The sequence below is a fragment of the Mus musculus genome, chromosome 4, assembly GCF_000001635.26.
Source record: "Mus musculus strain C57BL/6J chromosome 4, GRCm38.p6 C57BL/6J".
Lineage (NCBI taxonomy): Eukaryota > Metazoa > Chordata > Mammalia > Rodentia > Muridae > Mus > Mus musculus.
The window spans coordinates 59,829,916-59,846,667 of NC_000070.6; the positions used below are offsets into that span (position 1 = coordinate 59,829,916).

At 45.2% G+C, this 16,752-nt stretch overlaps 1 protein-coding gene and 1 pseudogene across 3 annotated transcripts in view; both read left to right on the forward strand.

The window, feature by feature from the left end:
• The window catches only part of Snx30 (sorting nexin family member 30), a 99,610-nt gene that overhangs the window by 24,785 nt on the left and 58,073 nt on the right, over positions 1-16,752 (forward strand). Inside the window, exon 1 of one of the 3 annotated variants that reach the window (XM_006537725.4) lies at positions 7,623-16,635. The exons of the other annotated variants lie outside the window; for them this stretch is intronic. The gene's annotated coding sequence lies outside the window, so the exon portion shown is untranslated. Of the gene's footprint in view, positions 1-7,622; positions 16,636-16,752 lie in introns of those variants that run through there. 3 annotated transcript variants of the gene reach the window in all.
• On the forward strand, positions 3,761-4,386 carry Gm12543 (predicted gene 12543; annotated as a pseudogene).

Genomic DNA, 16,752 nt, shown 5'->3' on the forward strand with positions numbered 1-16,752 from the left:
CTAGTTAGTTTTTCTTTATGGAAGGTCAGGAGTTTATTTTTGCTCACAGTTCCAGAGGGTAAGACCTGATGAGAGCAGAGTGGAGGTAGGGAACAAGTGGTTGTCACGGCAGCGGGAGCAGGAGGTGGAGTCTCTCTGGAAGAGAGAGCAGCAAATGGACCTTTAAACTCTGAGAGCTGCCTCCAGAACTACTTCCTTCCACAGAACTGGACCTCCTAAACCTCCCAGCCAGCACTACTGACTGGGGACCAAGTGTTCAAACACTGGAGCCATTCTTTTTCCAACAGCAGTGGTGATGCAGGCAGTCATATTAGAATATATTGTTGTCATTGCTTCACTTTTAATAGTGATTGTTTCCCTCACTGTGCTCCACTTACAGATTAAACTGCCACCATTGTGTATGTTTAGGGGAAATCATTTGTAGGTCTCAGCGCTCGCCTCCCTTTCAGCACCTGCTGTGGGTTCCCTTAGAGTGTGGACCTCATGGGAAGTGTGACTGCTGCGGCACACCAGGGCCCGTTTTGCTCCATTTTCTCCCTTTCTAGCCTACTTTATTTTGCTTAACAGCTCTTTTGCCAGTAGATGTTTTGCCTAACACCTGTCTCTCCATTGCTATAAACCAAACCACTTGAAGACTAGAGCTTTATTGGGTCTTTATTTATTTTTAGAGGTTTATTGATGTAATTTCAAGGCATGAACAAAACCTAGGATGGTATAGGTATACACATTGTTGACCCAGCAAATGAACATGTGCTAAGTGATGTCCCTATAAAGATATTTGTCTCAGTGTTATGTTTAATAGCAAAGCAAAGGGCCTACATAGCAATCACTTGTCAGCTGCTTTTGTATCCCAGGCTGGCCTGAAACTTGGTCCAGGATGGTCTTGGGTTCACAGCTGTCCTCTTGCCTCAGCCTCTCAAGTGAGAGGACCGCAGACATAAACTACCTGGGAGAATGGAATGGATAAACAAGTCGAACTTTATTCAAAGCTGAGCCTCAAACAATTTATACTGAGGGTTCAGAAAGGTCACTTGGGTAAAGTTGTCATAAGTTCAAGCTGTATACAATCACTACACGTGTCAAAGACATGTTTTACTGCAGAGGCATATAGAGGATAGTTTAACCATTTAATTGAATAACAACAGCAGGCAATAATGAGTAACGGGAAGTAAACTCGCTCCTATCCCATATACCCTCGAGGAGTACAAAGACTCATTCCAAGAACAATTCTGTTTTGAAGAACTGAGGTCACAAGATGCTTGGAGTGTTCATACTCAGAATTCCCCTCTTATGACTCCCTTCCTGAACCATGTTCCAGCACTCAGGAGCAAAGTGCTTGCTATTCAGTCTTGAGGACGTGAGTTTGGTTCCCCAGCACCCGTGGTAGCACATTCCTTTAACCCCAGTACTATGAGGGTGGAGACAGGAGGATCCAGGGACTCACCTGTCAGCCAGGCTAGCCAAATGGCAGGCCCTACCTTCAGCCAGACATCCTGTCTCAACAACAAGGTGGAGAGTTGAGTTTCTCAGCATTCTTGCTGCCCCCAGAGTCTGTCCAGGTGTGCTGGGAGGCCTGGCCTGTGATGTTGGGTGTTGTTGAAGAAGGGTTTTGTACAATTCAGAGCTTATCTTTGTAGTATTCCAGACTAGAGAGCAGTTTATTTGTTGGCTGAAAGAGGTCCAGGCGTGGGGTTGTGGCACTAACATGCATCTCTGGCTAAGCACATCTCAGTTGGTGATTTGGACCAAAAGGTCGATCTCCACCGCAGCCACAGCTGTACTGTAGCTTTTCTCCAGTCATTCTGATTCTCCTAGGCCCTCTCTGTTAAAGCCTAAGCAAAACGTTAAGGCCTTGATGGGATGTTAAGGCCTAGGTAACTGTTACCTGGCTAGCCTGCCATTTTATGCTGTTACTAATATTATAAGGAAACTTTCTAATATGTTGTTTCTGCTGTTACTAGGGAACTTTCTTGTACCCGAGTTGATTACATATTATGTTAAGTTCTGTGCTTTTGAAAACCAATCACGGTAGAAGTCAGTAGAACTGTTTTGTCTAGTTACCCACCATAAGCTTGGACCTGGACCAACCACCCAGCTGCACTTCCTGCATCTGTGTATAAGCTTCTATGGTATTTGCTTTTATAAACTGCCGCTGAGATGGACTCCAACATAAGAGAGACACCTGCACCAATATAAGAAATTCTTTGGAATAGGACTACCATTTTGAGTAGTGGTTGAGTAAAGTTTAAGTTCCCAAGACCTCCCTAGGAACTGACATCCTACTTGGCGGAAGGAGACACGTATGTATGTACGTAGGTGGCTGACATTCTTGTTGGCATGTTAAGACTTGAATGTTAGATAACACAGGTCTCATCCTGGTTGATGAGTTAAAGCATGAATATTAGGCAAAGCAAGGCCTCTGCCGCAGCTGAACACCCCAACTAATGGGAGCAGGATACAAGTACAACAAAGCCATGTTCCTAAGGAAACCCCCATCCCTAAATCCTGATTGGTGGAATAACTTGGCATAGATGTTTGTAGATCTCAGGTTTAAAAAACCTAGCAGGACCTTAATACAGTGTCATGGTTCAGTTCCTGAGTCTGGACCATGGCCCTGATTGATCAATCTTGGAGCATATATATGCTCAATAAACTATCCCTGTGTGACTGAGATCAGTGTTCGTGTGGTTCATATGCAATTCCTGGACCCCAGCCCTCTCTACAGAGTGAGAATTCAGACTCAGGATTTTCCTCACAGTGCACTGCAGTGTCCCAGGAGGAGTTTCATCTCACCTAAGCCAAGTACGTATAGATGGCTGTGTTTCACTTCTCCTGCTTGCTTCTTAATGCACAGCACACAGAGGCACAGCATTTTGTTTCCATGTTTCTTTGTGTTTAAATTATGAGGCTGGCTAGAGAAGTCTTGCTATGGACTTACTAGTGAATCAGACAAGTCTCGTTCCCTGTGGGGTTAAGGTGCTACGGTAAGTGAGGGAAGAGAATCTGTCCAGTGACTGACAGTGCAGCCAGGAGCCGAGGGGATGCTATGCCTGGGCCGTCTGTGTTCCTCTCAAAGCAGGAAGTGCTCCTGTGATGTTGTTGCCTTGGAGAGATTGCTTAAAGGCTATAAATGCTGGCAGGGCAAGCTGCTACAGGACGGAGCCTTTGAGGTTGCCAAGAGAATCTTGATAAAATCACGTACTGGCTGTCCAATCAATAAGAGGGGATATTAATAATAATACTTACTCAATTAGGTTGTTCAGATAGCCTAATGAGATTCTTAAAGTTCACATGCTGGTTCTGTAAGTGATTTCTGGTAACTTTCTTGAACTTACTTGATTTTTTTTTTCTTCATGTTTGTTTTTGTGGTGTGTGTGTGTGTGTGTGTGTGTGTGTGTGTGTGTGTAGGTGGATGTCAGAAGACAGGTTGTGGGAATTGATTCTCTTCTACTATGTGGATCCCAGGTTGCCAGATGTGGCAGCAAGTGCCATTTACCCACAGATCTATCTTGTAGGCTCATGATGAACATATTTTTAATGGCTAAGAAGACTTTTTTTTCCTTTTTGTTTTTAATACAACGTCTCAGTCTATGGCTAGCATGAGCTATGGTTCAGCCTTTCAAGTGCTAGATTTAGAATTACGAACCACCACATCAGCTCTTTGCTTGCTTTTGATAGTAGAGAGGTGCATTTTAGTGCAGAACGGGCTACCTTAGTCACCCAGACATGAGCGAAGAAGAAAATAAAGAATGGGGCTGAGCAACACAGCCGCCTTTGCTAAGAGTGCTGCCATGCTAGGTAATTCTGAGGACCATACTGCGCTCTCTAGAGCTTTGTCTCAGCTGGCAGAGGTTGAGGAGAAGATAGACCAGTTACATCAAGAACAAGCTTTTGCTGACTTTTACATGTTCTCAGAACTTCTTAGTGACTACATTCGTCTCATTGCTGCAGTGAAAGGTGTGTTTGACCATCGGATGAAGTGCTGGCAGAAATGGGAAGATGCTCAAATTACCTTGCTCAAAAAACGTGAAACTGAGGCAAAAATGATGGTTGCTAACAAACCAGATAAAATTCAACAAGCTAAAAACGAGATAAGAGAGTGGGAGGCGAAAGTACAACAAGGAGAGAGAGATTTTGAGCAGATCTCTAAAACAATTCGAAAAGAAGTGGGAAGATTTGAGAAAGAACGAGTGAAAGATTTTAAAGCTGATATCATCAAGTACTTGGAATCATTAGTACAAACACAGCAACAGCTGATAAAGTACTGGGAGGCATTCCTACCTGAAGCCAAAGCCATTGCCTAGCTTACCCCTGTGAAGGAGACATTGGATTCCCCAGTGAGATCATCTAGAAACCATCTAAATAAACCACTCTATATTTTATGAAAAAAAAAAAAAAAAAAGGAATGGGGCTGAGGAGACACCTCAGCAGTTAAGAGCACTGGCTACTCTTCAGAGGACTGGGGCTTGATTCCCAGCACCCACATGACATCTCACAACCATCTGTAACTCCAGTTTCAGGGGATCCAATGCCCTCTTCTGGCCTCCTCGAGTTCCAGGCACACAGGTAGTACGCAGGTATACATACAGGCAAAACATGGGTACACATAAAAATGACTAGAATTTTAAAAACTGAAAGGAAGACTGCTTTCTGTCTCAACAGGGCTGTGTAGCAAGTGCATGAGGGGAGGAGGGCAAGTGAGATACCTCTGTTTTCTAAGGTCCTCCACGACCGTAGTTAGACAGAAAGCTGGCAGTACAGTGTGTTAACAGTCCAGGCACTGGACTCTGGCCTAGATGGATGGGGCAGTGACAGACCCTATGTTAAAAAGAAGGTGGACAGCATCCCAGAGAAAGGAACACCTGAGTTTGCTTTCTAGCCTCCCATGCTGTTATACGTGTGTATGAGTATACCCTTCAACACGGTCACGGACCCACATCCATATTCTGCACCCTACCATACACACACACACACACACACACACCCCACACCACAGAGCAAGAGAAAATGAATCCAGTTCTGGAGAGTCTATCAGGGGAAGAAAATCCTGACTTTGAGGCCAAATTATAGATCGTCGTGAAGCTAATCACCCCCCAGTGCTGCTTGGCTGTACGTTGTTTACAGGGCCATCGATCCGGTCACGGCCCTCTTCTCAACATGGCACATGTTTTCGTCTCCTCTCCTTTATTTCAGTTTTTATCCTGTTTCAACAAGACTGAATTCCCCTTGACTCACTGAACACGTATATCTCGAAAGCGAAGGAAGAGCCTTTTGATATGTGTGCTGCACACCTTGAAGAAGGGCTTATGTCAGCTGGCAAGAAAACGGTCTTCCCTCCTCAAGGAAACAGACGCGAGAAACCAGACTTCGGCAGGGGGTTCAGATTCCATTCGTTTACTCATTACATATTTATCAGGTTGGATATTGTCTCTGTGCTCACAGCCAAATCCCCATTGACAAGCCTCCGTGCAGGACTTTCCAGGTTCCCTTTTGTTTCTTCTGCCCCAATATTAAAAGGTGAAGGTTTCAAACTAAAAATTGTATTGCTCCTGTCTGATACTTTTATTGTCAATATGCAGAGCTACTTTAAAATTTTTATCTTGCATCTAGTGACGTACTCAATTCCTACCAATGTTGGATAACTTGTATAAGTTTCTTCTCCATTGCTGTGAACCTGCCATTCAGGGCAGCTTACAGAGGGAGGCGTTTATTTGGGCTTCAGGCTGCAGAGGGATAAGTCCATTGCTGTCGTGGTGGGGCAGGGAAGCATGGCAGCAGGCAAGGGCAACAGTGGCAGCTGGGACAGCAGGCTGAGCGCTCCAATCTTAAACTACAAGCCAGGAGTACACGGGAAATGGGTCCCCCAGGCATGCGATGCTTCCTCCAGCAAGGCCACACTGCCAAGCCAAACACCACCACCAACTCAGGACCAAGTACTCAGACTTAGGGGACATTTATCATCCTAGCCTCTATACTTGCCACTTAGAAAATTCAAGTAGTCACGTTTTGAAACGTACTGATTTCTTAAAAAAAAAAAAAAAAAAAAAGACACTGTTTGGGTATCCTGGTGCATGTCTTTAATTCCATCACCTGGGACGCTGAGGCAGGTGGATCTCTGTGAGTTTGAGGCTAGCCTGGTCTACATATAGCAAATTCCAGTCCAGCCAGGGCTGCATGGTAGCTCTGCTGTATTAGAGGATGACAGTTAGGATTCCAGCACCTGTATCAGGCAGCTCAAAACACACACACCCGCACACACACACGCGTGCACGCACACACACACACACACACACACACACACACACCATTTTATTGCATTGGCCTGGACATATGAAGTTCTTAGATGAGGTCATTCTTGTCATGTCCTTGACGGGGGCACTGGGTGTTTCTTCATTAGCTTTATTTGCTACTGAGTTGGTTTCTCATTGAGTTGAGAAGTTTTCTACTTGTATTTCTTTCTTTCTTTATTTTATTTTATTTTTTTTTTCTTTTTCGAGACAGGGTTTCTCTGTGTAGCCCTGGCTGTCCTGGAGCTCACTTTGTAGACCAGGCTGGCCTCAAACTCAGAAATCTGCCTGCCTCTGCCTCCCGAGTGCTGGGATTAAAGGCGTGCGCCACCACACCCGGCTCTACTTGTATTTCTTAATTGCCAAATTATCTTAGGTGTATGGGTGTTTTGCCTGTTTGTCTGTCTGTGCACCAAGTGTGTTACTGATGCCAGTAGAGGGCAGAAGAGGGTGTTGGCTCCCCTGTTATTGGAGTTACAGACTGTTGTGAGCTGCCATGTGGGTGCTGGGAATTGAACTCTGATCCTCTTGGAAGGGCAGCAAGTGTTCTTATCCACTGAGCCATGTCTCCAGCCACCCCTAATTTAAGAAATACTAGGAAATGAATGTACTGGTTATGATAAAATGCACCATTTAGCATCTCTGGATGTTATTATATTTTTCTGCATTAATTAATTGATTATTTCCCCCCTTTTTCTGTTTTGAGACAGGGTTTTATTATTACCCTGGCTGGCCTAGCTAGAATTCTCTATGTAGACCTGGGTGGCCTTAAACTTATAGAAAGCCACCTGTCTTTGCCTTCTGAGTGCTGGGATTAAAGGCATGCATCACCATACTCAGCTGTTAGTTGATTTCTTGATATTGAACTATGCTTATATTTATACTTAGAATGCATTCTCTTTTGCTATGGATTTAGTTTGCTAATGGTTTAAATTTTTTTATTTTTAATAAGTTTGTGTATGTGGTGTGTGTGTGTATGTGTGTGTGTGTGTGTGAGAGAGAGAGAGAGAGAGAGAGAGAGACAGACAGACAGACAGACAGACAAACAGACAGACAGATAGACTGTGTGTACTAAGAATTGTGCCCAGGGCCTTGTGCTTGCTCAGTGCATGCTCTACCACCAAGGCACAACCAATATTTTCCTTTCCTCCCTCCCTCCCTCCCTCCCTCCCTCCCTCCCTCCCTCCCTCCCTCCCTCCCTCCCTCCCTCCCTCCTTTCCTCCCTCCCTCCCTCCCTCCCTCCCTCCCTCCCTCCCTCCCTCTCTCCTTTCTTTCTTCTCTCCACCCCCTAATGTTTCCTACGCTGTCCTGGAACTCAAATTCACAATTCTCCTGCCTCCGTGTCTCCACTGCTGGAATTAGAGGCACTCACTGCCATACCTAACTCTCTGCAGTTCTGGAGATCTCGGGCCTCCTGCACACTAGGCAAGGGCTGTCCTCTGACCTAGACCCCCAACCCTCTGTTTCGAGTAAGGCTTTATTCTGACTTATTTTCTTTAATGTGATGTGTTAGGTCCATAAGAGCCGTCTTCTCCATGGTATTGTGGAGCATCTGGGTGTGGCGTGTGGCATTTACTGGGCACTAAGGCTAGAGTTGGCATTTGCCCAGGCTGCTGGGACTGGAAAAGGTGTAAGATAAGGCTGGAGAGGGAGAACGCTGGAGACTGGCCTCTTGGACTTGGTCTTTGCAGCTTCCTGTTGTGCTCCGTGGCTGGCTAGGGCCTCCTCAGCTGAGGAAGTGTAAACTGAGTTGCCCTGCACTGGAGAGTTTAACAGCTATTCTAGAAATCCCTTCCTCTTTGTTTTCTCCAAGAAACCAGCCACTCCGCATCCACCACCCTTCCCTTTCCGGCCTCTGCTCTCAGCCACTGTGGCCCTCCCTGTATTTGCTATTTTCCCCAGGTGCTTTAAATAAAAAGAAAATCCTATCTCATCTCATAGCCAGCATTTCCCATGTGGTCAATATAGGTTCTTTCTTTGGACAAGGTCTTACCATGTAGCTCTTGCTGGCTTTGAATTTGCTAGGTAGACCAGATTGGCCTTGAATTCACAGAGATCTGCCTGCCTGCCTCTGCCTCCCCAATGCTGGGATTAAAGGTGTTCTCTGTCATGCCCAGCCCCATTTTGGTTTTGGTATTGCTATTTATGTTTGAATGTGTGTGCGTGCGTGCACACTCGAGTGTGATTGGATATGAGCTTGCTATGGCATTTGTGTGGAGATCAGAGGACATTTTGCTTTGAGGCAGGGGCTCTTGTTTCTGGTGTTGCCCTGTGCACTTGTATTCTAGGCTAGTTAGCTCAAGTACTTCTGGCAGGTTGTCCTAGATGCCTGCCACAGCATCCAGCCCTGTGCATGGATTTAGGCATCAGACACCCCAGATACAGAAGCAGAGGGTCTCTTTCATCTGGCTTTAGCACAGCGTCTGGACGCCAGGGCTTCGCTGCCTCAGTTGATTTGAGGGCTGTCTGCCATAGTAAGAAGAAATTCATTAGCAGAAACATTACTGTCTGCTGCTGACAGGAGAAGCACTTAGGTCGTTGAAGACAGATGGATGCTGTAAAATGCATTCTAAATCTTTGTCATTGGCGTGGCTGAGGACCGCAGAGAGGACGCACTGGATCTGTCATTCATTTTCCTTTTAGCTCAGATAGCCCGACAGAGCCTTAGACCCATGTATCACCATCCCTCCTCCTGTTTTCAGAGTCTTTCCATGGTCTTGGCTCTGACAGAACTTGGGGGCATCAGGGGGAGTGGGGGAGGGACCACTTTACTTCAGTGTGTTTCTGCATTTGTTTTCTGTGAGGCTTTGGGGTCAGAGGTAGTCTTTAAAGCTACCCAGTTGATAGGGGAAATGATAATGTTTTCATTTTGATACTGTGAGTTGTGTGTGGTGGCTTTTGGGAGTCTGAATGATTGCTGAAAACTTCAAGGCCAGCCTGAGCTACATGGTATATTACTACTGGCCATCTTGAGCTGTACACCTGTATTTGTTTCAGTTCTCTAGAGAAATATACTATTGGAATATATATATGTGTGTGTGTGTGTGTGTGTGTGTGTGTGTGTAATATTAAAAAGAGATTTATTAGAGTGCCTTACAGGCTGTAGCCCAGCTAGTCCAGTAATGGCCTCATCTTAGTTAGGGTTTCTATTGCTGTGAAGAGACACCATGACCATGGCAAGTCTTATAAAGGAAAATATATAATTGGGGTTGGCTTACAGTTTCAGAGGTTTAGTCCATTATCGCCATGATGGGAAGTATGGCATTATCTAGGCAAACATGGTGCTAGAGAAGGAGCTGAGAGTTCTACATCTGATTAGCAGGCAGCAGGAAAGAGAGCAACACTGAGTCTGGCTTGGACGTTTGAGATCACAAAGCTCGGGGCTGGAGAGATGGCTCAGTGGGTAAGGGCAATGACTGCTCTTCTGAAGGTCCTAAGTTCAAATCCCAGCAACCACGTGGTGGCTCACAACCACTTGAAATGAGATCTGACGCCCTCTTCTGGTGCTGTCTGGAGACAGCTACAGTGTACTTATGTATAATAATAAAAAATAAATCTTTGCTCTAGAGCAAGAGGGGCTGACCGGAGCGAGCAGAGGTCCTAAATAGATTTCCAACAACCACATGAAGGCTCACAACCATTTGTATAGCTACAGTGTACTCATATACATAAAAACAGATGAATATTAAAAAAAAAAAGAAATCACAAAGCTCTCAACCCCAGTGGCACACTTCCTTCAACAAGGCCACACCTACTCCAATAAGCCACACCTCCTAATAGTGCTACTCCTATGAGCCGATAGTGTCATTTTCATTCAAACCACCAAGGGTTGTCTCCCAAAAGAAAGGCCACAAGACTGGTTGTCTCAGGTGGTCTTCGGTCTATATCAGAATCCCAGAGAAGTAGGTTCTAATATCAGCGAGGGAATGCCTCAGTCTCAGGATAGATAACTTGTCAGTGAGTGTGAGGTCATGCATAGCTTGTTCTTCCATGTCCTTTTATGGGGACTGCCTCTAGAAAGTGTGGTCCAGGTTTAGGGTGCGCTATCCAGCTGCAGATGATCCAGTTTAGGATGGGTCTTCCCATCCTAGATGATTCAGATGATCCCGAATAATCTCCAGCAGCTTGGGTTTCAGTTCATTCCGGATGTAGTCACGTTGACAACCGAGATCAGCCATCACAACTCCATACACATTAAATAAAATTAAAGCAAAACAAAATAAAACTAATATTTATGCCATTTACTAGTGAGGATAAACAATTGTTTTTTGACTTTATATAGCTGTTCATTTCTTGTGTTGGACTATCTCTCTGTGTGTGTGTTTTTCTTTTTCTTCTCTTTTGTACTTTTCTACTTCTTTTCTTCCTTTCTTTTTTTGGGGGGTGGGTGGGGCAGGGTTTCTCTGTGTAGCTCTGGCTGTCCTGGAACTTGCTTTGTAGACCAGGCTGGCCTCAAGCTCATGCCTGCCTCTGCTTCCTGTGTGCTGGTATGTATATGTGTGTTTCTATGCATGCCTATCACATGAACATATTTTCCAACCAGCATGCCATAGTCAGGACTCACTTGCTACCATTTGTTGCTACCCTACACCAGTTCCCCATTCCTAACCTCTCACCATTAAGAGAATATTTATGTACTTATTTAGACAAGACTTATCTATGTATCTCAGGTGGCATTGAACCCGTGATCCTCCTGCATCAGCCTTCCAAGTGCTGAAAATTTTCACATCCTAAATACATGAAAATTAATCTGAAGTCTTTCTTACGTGTTGTAATATGTAAGAACTAGTGAGACGAAAGCTTCAGTGTTCTTGTGTAACAGCGCAGTTATGGCCTGCTTGAGCTGTGAGGACAGACAGCATATGGTACAGACATGAGCATCTTTATTCTATGATTCTGAAAAATTTGTATCCCCCTGCCATAAGTTGTGATCAGACTTCTTAAGCAAATGGACATTTGTTTTTTTGCATTTGGAATTTGAGAACATTATTTGAGAAGGTCCTGATTATTTTATCCTTTTAAAAATATCTAACCAAATTCTCTATCGGTATTAATTGAATAATATATTATTGTTTCAGTACTTGAAGTTCCAGAGTTATCAATTAATATTAAAACTCAGATTTGTTCTGTTGATTTTGGGGCTGACAGGTCATCAAGTCATCAAGCTGACATACAAGGTTCTCTGGGGATGAGCATCCCTAACCCTGTGCGTCACCCTGAGCATCAGATGGACCACCCACAGTGGTGCCCAGCCACAGGGCTTACTTCTAAGTGCTGACACTGGTACGGTTCTTGGTCCACAGAGGATTGATGATGGCTAAATGGAGCCACTTGTTAATGGCTTATGGACTGTCTGGAGCTGGCCAGCTCTAAAAGTCTCTTGAGCAGCAGTTGGACTTGATTTATTCCTTGGACACTGGTGGAGCAGGAATTTTGTTGTTCTAAGAAACACATATGGAGGCTGATTGTGTTTGGGGACTTCCCTACATGCCACTCCTGGATAAAAGTGAAGGTGGAGTCAGAATATTTTATGTAGTTGGTACTGTTTAGTGTTATCTCTGGAATGTGAGAGGTAGGTGGTGAGTGCTCTGGGGTCCTGGGTCCAGTTCTATGTCCCTCTGCCCGTCACTGGTGTGTGACTTAGGCCCATCTTCTAAGCTCCTTAGTCCATATTCTATTCTATCAGTAGTCACATAGAGATAATGAACTCTCTTCACTGCTTCCAAGTTATTCTAAAGGATAATGAGGCCGGATGCATTACAGGGCCTTGGCCTTTGCTGAACAGTTATTTTGGCAGCCCTTCCCTAAGGATGGAGTGTGTGGAGATTACATAGGGTTGTTGATTTGGGCTGTATGTGGTTTTGCCTGAAGGACAGCATTGCTTACTGTGTAACTTACTGTGTTAGAAATATAGGTTCCCTCTGGTTTGGTCTGTTGTTCCCCCTACCTGGAAAGCATTCAAGAGAACATTCAAGTCTTTGTCCTCACCCTGTCTCCATTGTTATGCTCCATAGCATATGCTAACTTCTAATGAGAATAAATGACGGAGTGGTGGAGGGATTCTAACCACTGATCTTAGCATTGAGAATCCCTCATTTGTCTTCTCCTGGCATCTTCAGGGAGGTGTGGTGCCTGCCTACTGCCCACTGTTGCTGGTACTGACCCTCCTTTGTTCTGCGTTTTTTTTTTTTCTGAAAAGCTTAGGCACGGCCACCACTTTCCTGCTTCAAAGCTTAGCATCCTTTGCTGAGCACTGCTCTAAAGCTTCCTTACGATGTTTGAGGCTGCAGCTCATCTCCTTTCTAGGCTGTGTTTCTTGTCATTCCCCCCACAGCTTCACACCTACCCAAGGTCTGGTTTCCATCCAGAAGTTTCCAACTTTCTTCACAGGTCTACCTCTTTTTCACTGAAGGGCACTTCCCTGATTCTGGAGTGTGTGTGCCCACATTCTCAGTATCCCCGTGTGACCTGCCTGCTGAGCAGGGTGGACTCACCATCTTCCAGCCAGAGTGGCTGAGTCTGAGGGGCTCACCTGGGGCCTGACAGCCAGCTGGAATCTCAGTCCTGGCCTTCTGCCATCCTGTTGAAGAATCAAGTCAAAGTTATCCTGACTTGTCCTCCAAGAGAACGACTGCTGTCCCTCCCTGCTCTTGGCTATAGGTTTTCCTTTATTTGTGCATTTATTGTAGCATATCAAATTGCCATGTTCCATGCTGCAGCCTGCAGGAGAGTCCTTCAGTAACTCCCCTCAGCCTGCTTGCTTCCCCAGAACTGCACCTGGCAGTCATCAAGAATGCTGTTTGGATTAAATACATGCACTAATAAATTCTGCTTTTTCATATCCTCTCAGCTGTGGTTTAGGGGCTACAGCACCTGTCAGTTACAGCACTTAAGATCCCATGTGTTGGAAAACACCTGTATTTTGGTCTATAGCATAAACAGGGAGTGATAATTATTTTGTTTCTCTGACATCTCAGAGACATAATCAGGTATTTTATCACTAGAGGAAAGGTGCTTAACACATGTTTAATTATATTTTAGGAAAGTAACCTTTTAGCTAAATTTTGTCCAACAGCAGCTGTACCTGGGAGAGGCTTTGAGGAAAGCGAGCTCCTGCAATCTGTTAGCCTTTCTCTACAACAGCATTAACCAATAATAATCCTAGTCTTCAATTGGGACGGCTGGTATTTTCCTCCATCATGTGAAATGTGAAATAGAAGCATCTTCAGCAGGTGTGGTGGTACACACCTGTGATCTCAGCACCCAGGGGGCTGGGCCTGGGCTGCCTCGAGAGACCCTGGCAAAACCAAAAGAACAAAAAGAGGCAGTGGTAGGTTTAGAAATCCTGTTACTGATCTCCTGTGTATTGGCCTCAGGACAAGTCTGCAGGTCTCTTCCTAGGTGCCATTTTGTTATTTTGTTTCCAACTTGGTTACAACACATGGTTTCTAGACACAGTGTAAGGTTTTGGCCTCATTCTTTCCTTGGGCTTCTTCTTTACCTAACTGCCTCTCTGTCATCTGTTGTCAAGTGAGGATTCAGATAACTGGCCCTTCTTTGCAGAGCCCTTCTCGGCAGCTTAGCTCAGATGGCCTTACAAAGAGGATGGGACTGACCAGTGAAGCCCTGTGTCTCTTTACAACAGGAATATGTTCTGAGGAACATGTTTCTAGAAGATTTCCTCATTGTGTGAACACGGTGTGGACTTCCAAACCTAAGTGGTGGTGGAGCTTGCTGTACCCTTTGACTGTGTGGAATACAGCAGAGTATAGGCTGCCCAGTGAGTGGTACGACATGTTACGGTGTTGAATTCTGTAGGCAGTTGTAACACAGAGAAATTTGTGCAGTTGAATAATTTATACACTAGCAAAAGGACAGTGAAAACATGATGCTAATGAGACAAAATAGCAACAGGCTATATACAGCACAATTTTTGTGGAACGGCGGGGCTTCTGTTCCCTAGAGTAATGCAGCCCTGTGCACGAGCTCTGCACTTAGGCTGCAACACATGGATGCAGTTTTAAATTTGATGACAGCTCATCTTACTGTAATAAACTTAAAAAAAACTTTTTGATGTCAAAAAATTCCAAACCCCATAGCTTAGAACACAAACCTCCCTTTTTTCTTTTTCTTGCTGTTTCTTGCTTTGACAAGTCCCAGGGATTAAGCCCAGAGCCTCATGCATTCAGAGATCCTGTTTCTTCTCTTATTCCTTAATGTTCAAAAAGTAATTCTTATTAGTTTACTTTGTGTGTGTGGTGGTCAGAGGATAACTGGTAGGAGTCCAGGGGATTGAACTCGGGTTGTCAGGCTTGGCAGCAAGCACCTCCACCTGCTGAGCCATCTTGCAAGCCCATTCTTAATTTTTTCCTGTGACCAGACTCTTGGTGCAGTTTTCATTTCTTCTTCAGTGACTCAGTTAACCGTGGACATAAAGAGGAACCACCCTTCTCTGGACTGAGCCACATTGGCTGGGATCTGGAGCAGCCATGGACCAAGCAAATGGCTCTGCAGAGACATCCACGTGGACTTGGGGGTTGAAAATTCGTATTACAAAGGAATATAGGACGCTTCTAGCACAGGTGTCCAGGGCACCACGCCTCGAGGAATTCCTAAGATGTGGATTGGAATCTGGGTACTATTGCTGAGCCAACGCCTCAGAGCTGACACTGTTGGAGACAAAGGAATGATATGAACACTGACTGACCATAGGAAGCATGGCCCTCTGGGATAGGGTTACAGGCTTCCTTCCAGTTCAGCCTTGTGTTAATTTTCAGTTTTGGTTGTGGGTTTGAAGGCCTCCCACTGCCACAGCTGGAGGGTGAGTTTGTCACAAACCCTGAGCACGAGAGAGCTCTGCCAGAAGGTGGTTTGAGTAGTGTCCAGAGGAAGGAGGGCGTGCTTCCGTTCCCTTCTTAGATCAGAAAGGCAGTTTCAACTCGGTGGCCCTTTCTTTTCCCACAGACGGTTTTAAGATCGACCACAGAAATTATATCTCTCCCAAGGAGGGACATACGTGTCAAATGGCACAATTTGGCACATAAATTTTGTCCCTGAGAGGCTCACAAATTCCAGAGTCTGTGTCTGATAAAAAGGACACTTTCAGTCTTCCTGAAAATGTGGGGGGATTTAAAGCACATTTAGAGATGAGAGCGGGGAAGGCTGTTGTCATCGTAACATCTGATACTTGCCATTGGTCTGTGAGTCTGTCCTGTCCTGTTCCTTGCCTGAGTGGCTTTTGCCCTCAAGAGAGTTTGGTCTGGGGTAATGATTTACCCATATTTGATCACATAGAACAGACTAGTATTTTGTTTCTTCTACACTCTGGTTCTGACAACCAAGAAAGTTCTTTACTAACGTTTTTGACACATCTGAATTGTCTTATTTTGTGAGATGAATGAGTGGTGGTTACAAGGATGGTTTGGGAACTGGAGAGACGGCTCAGTGGTTAAGAGCACTTGCTGCTCTTGCAGATGACTACGCTGTATTGCCAGCACCCGCATGGCTGCTCCCTGTAGCTCTATTTCTAGGGGATTTAATGCCTTCTTCTGGCCCCCAACCCCGGTAGGTTACCAATGACAGACCAAAGTAATGATTCTGTCTAACTAGCTTAGTGGACGAGTGGGTTTATTTGGGCTTACTAAATAGGATGCAGGTGACCCCACACAGCTATTGTGATGGTTTGAATATGTTTGGCCATGGGAAGTGGCACTATTAGGAGGTATGGCCTTGTTGGAGGAAGTGAGTTACTGTGGGGGTGGGCTTTGAGGTCCTATGCTCAAGTTCTGCCCAGTGCAGAAGAGAGCCCCATCATGGCTGCCTGCTGAAGAATCTCCTGTCTGCCCTTGGATCAAGATCTAGAACTCTTGAGTTCCTTCTCCAGAACAAAGTCTGCCTGCAGGATGCCATGCTTCCTGCCATGATGGCAATGGACTGAACCTCTGAAACTGTAAGCCAGCTCCAATTAAATGTTTGCCTTTATAAGAGTTGCATTGGTCATGGTGTCTCTTCACAGAAATAAACCCTAAGACAGGTATGTATCACTAAAGTCTCATCCCTGCCTGGGTGAGACTTCCCTTCACTCCTTCTCCTTAGCTGTATAGATGGAGCATGCCTTTATTTATCTTCTCTGTTCTATCTGACAGGTATGTCCCACATGTATCCCACGGGCTGCATATGCCCCAGGAGAGCTGTGAGTGGGGCCCAGTACAAATCGGAACTTACTTTATGTATGACGTCTTGTAACTTGATTGATGCTTCTTGAGCATGAACTGTGTGTGTGACAACTTTGTGTTGCAATATCAGAAGATGGGACACTTGCCTGAGCTGCTCCTAGGTCATAACACAGGTAGAGACAGAAATTAAATATGGCCAGGAGGAAGGGGTGCTGGAGGGAGTGGCCCTAATCTCAGGTGAGGGTCTGATGATCCTCTGCTCCCTGGGACGCATCAGTAGACTCATCGTC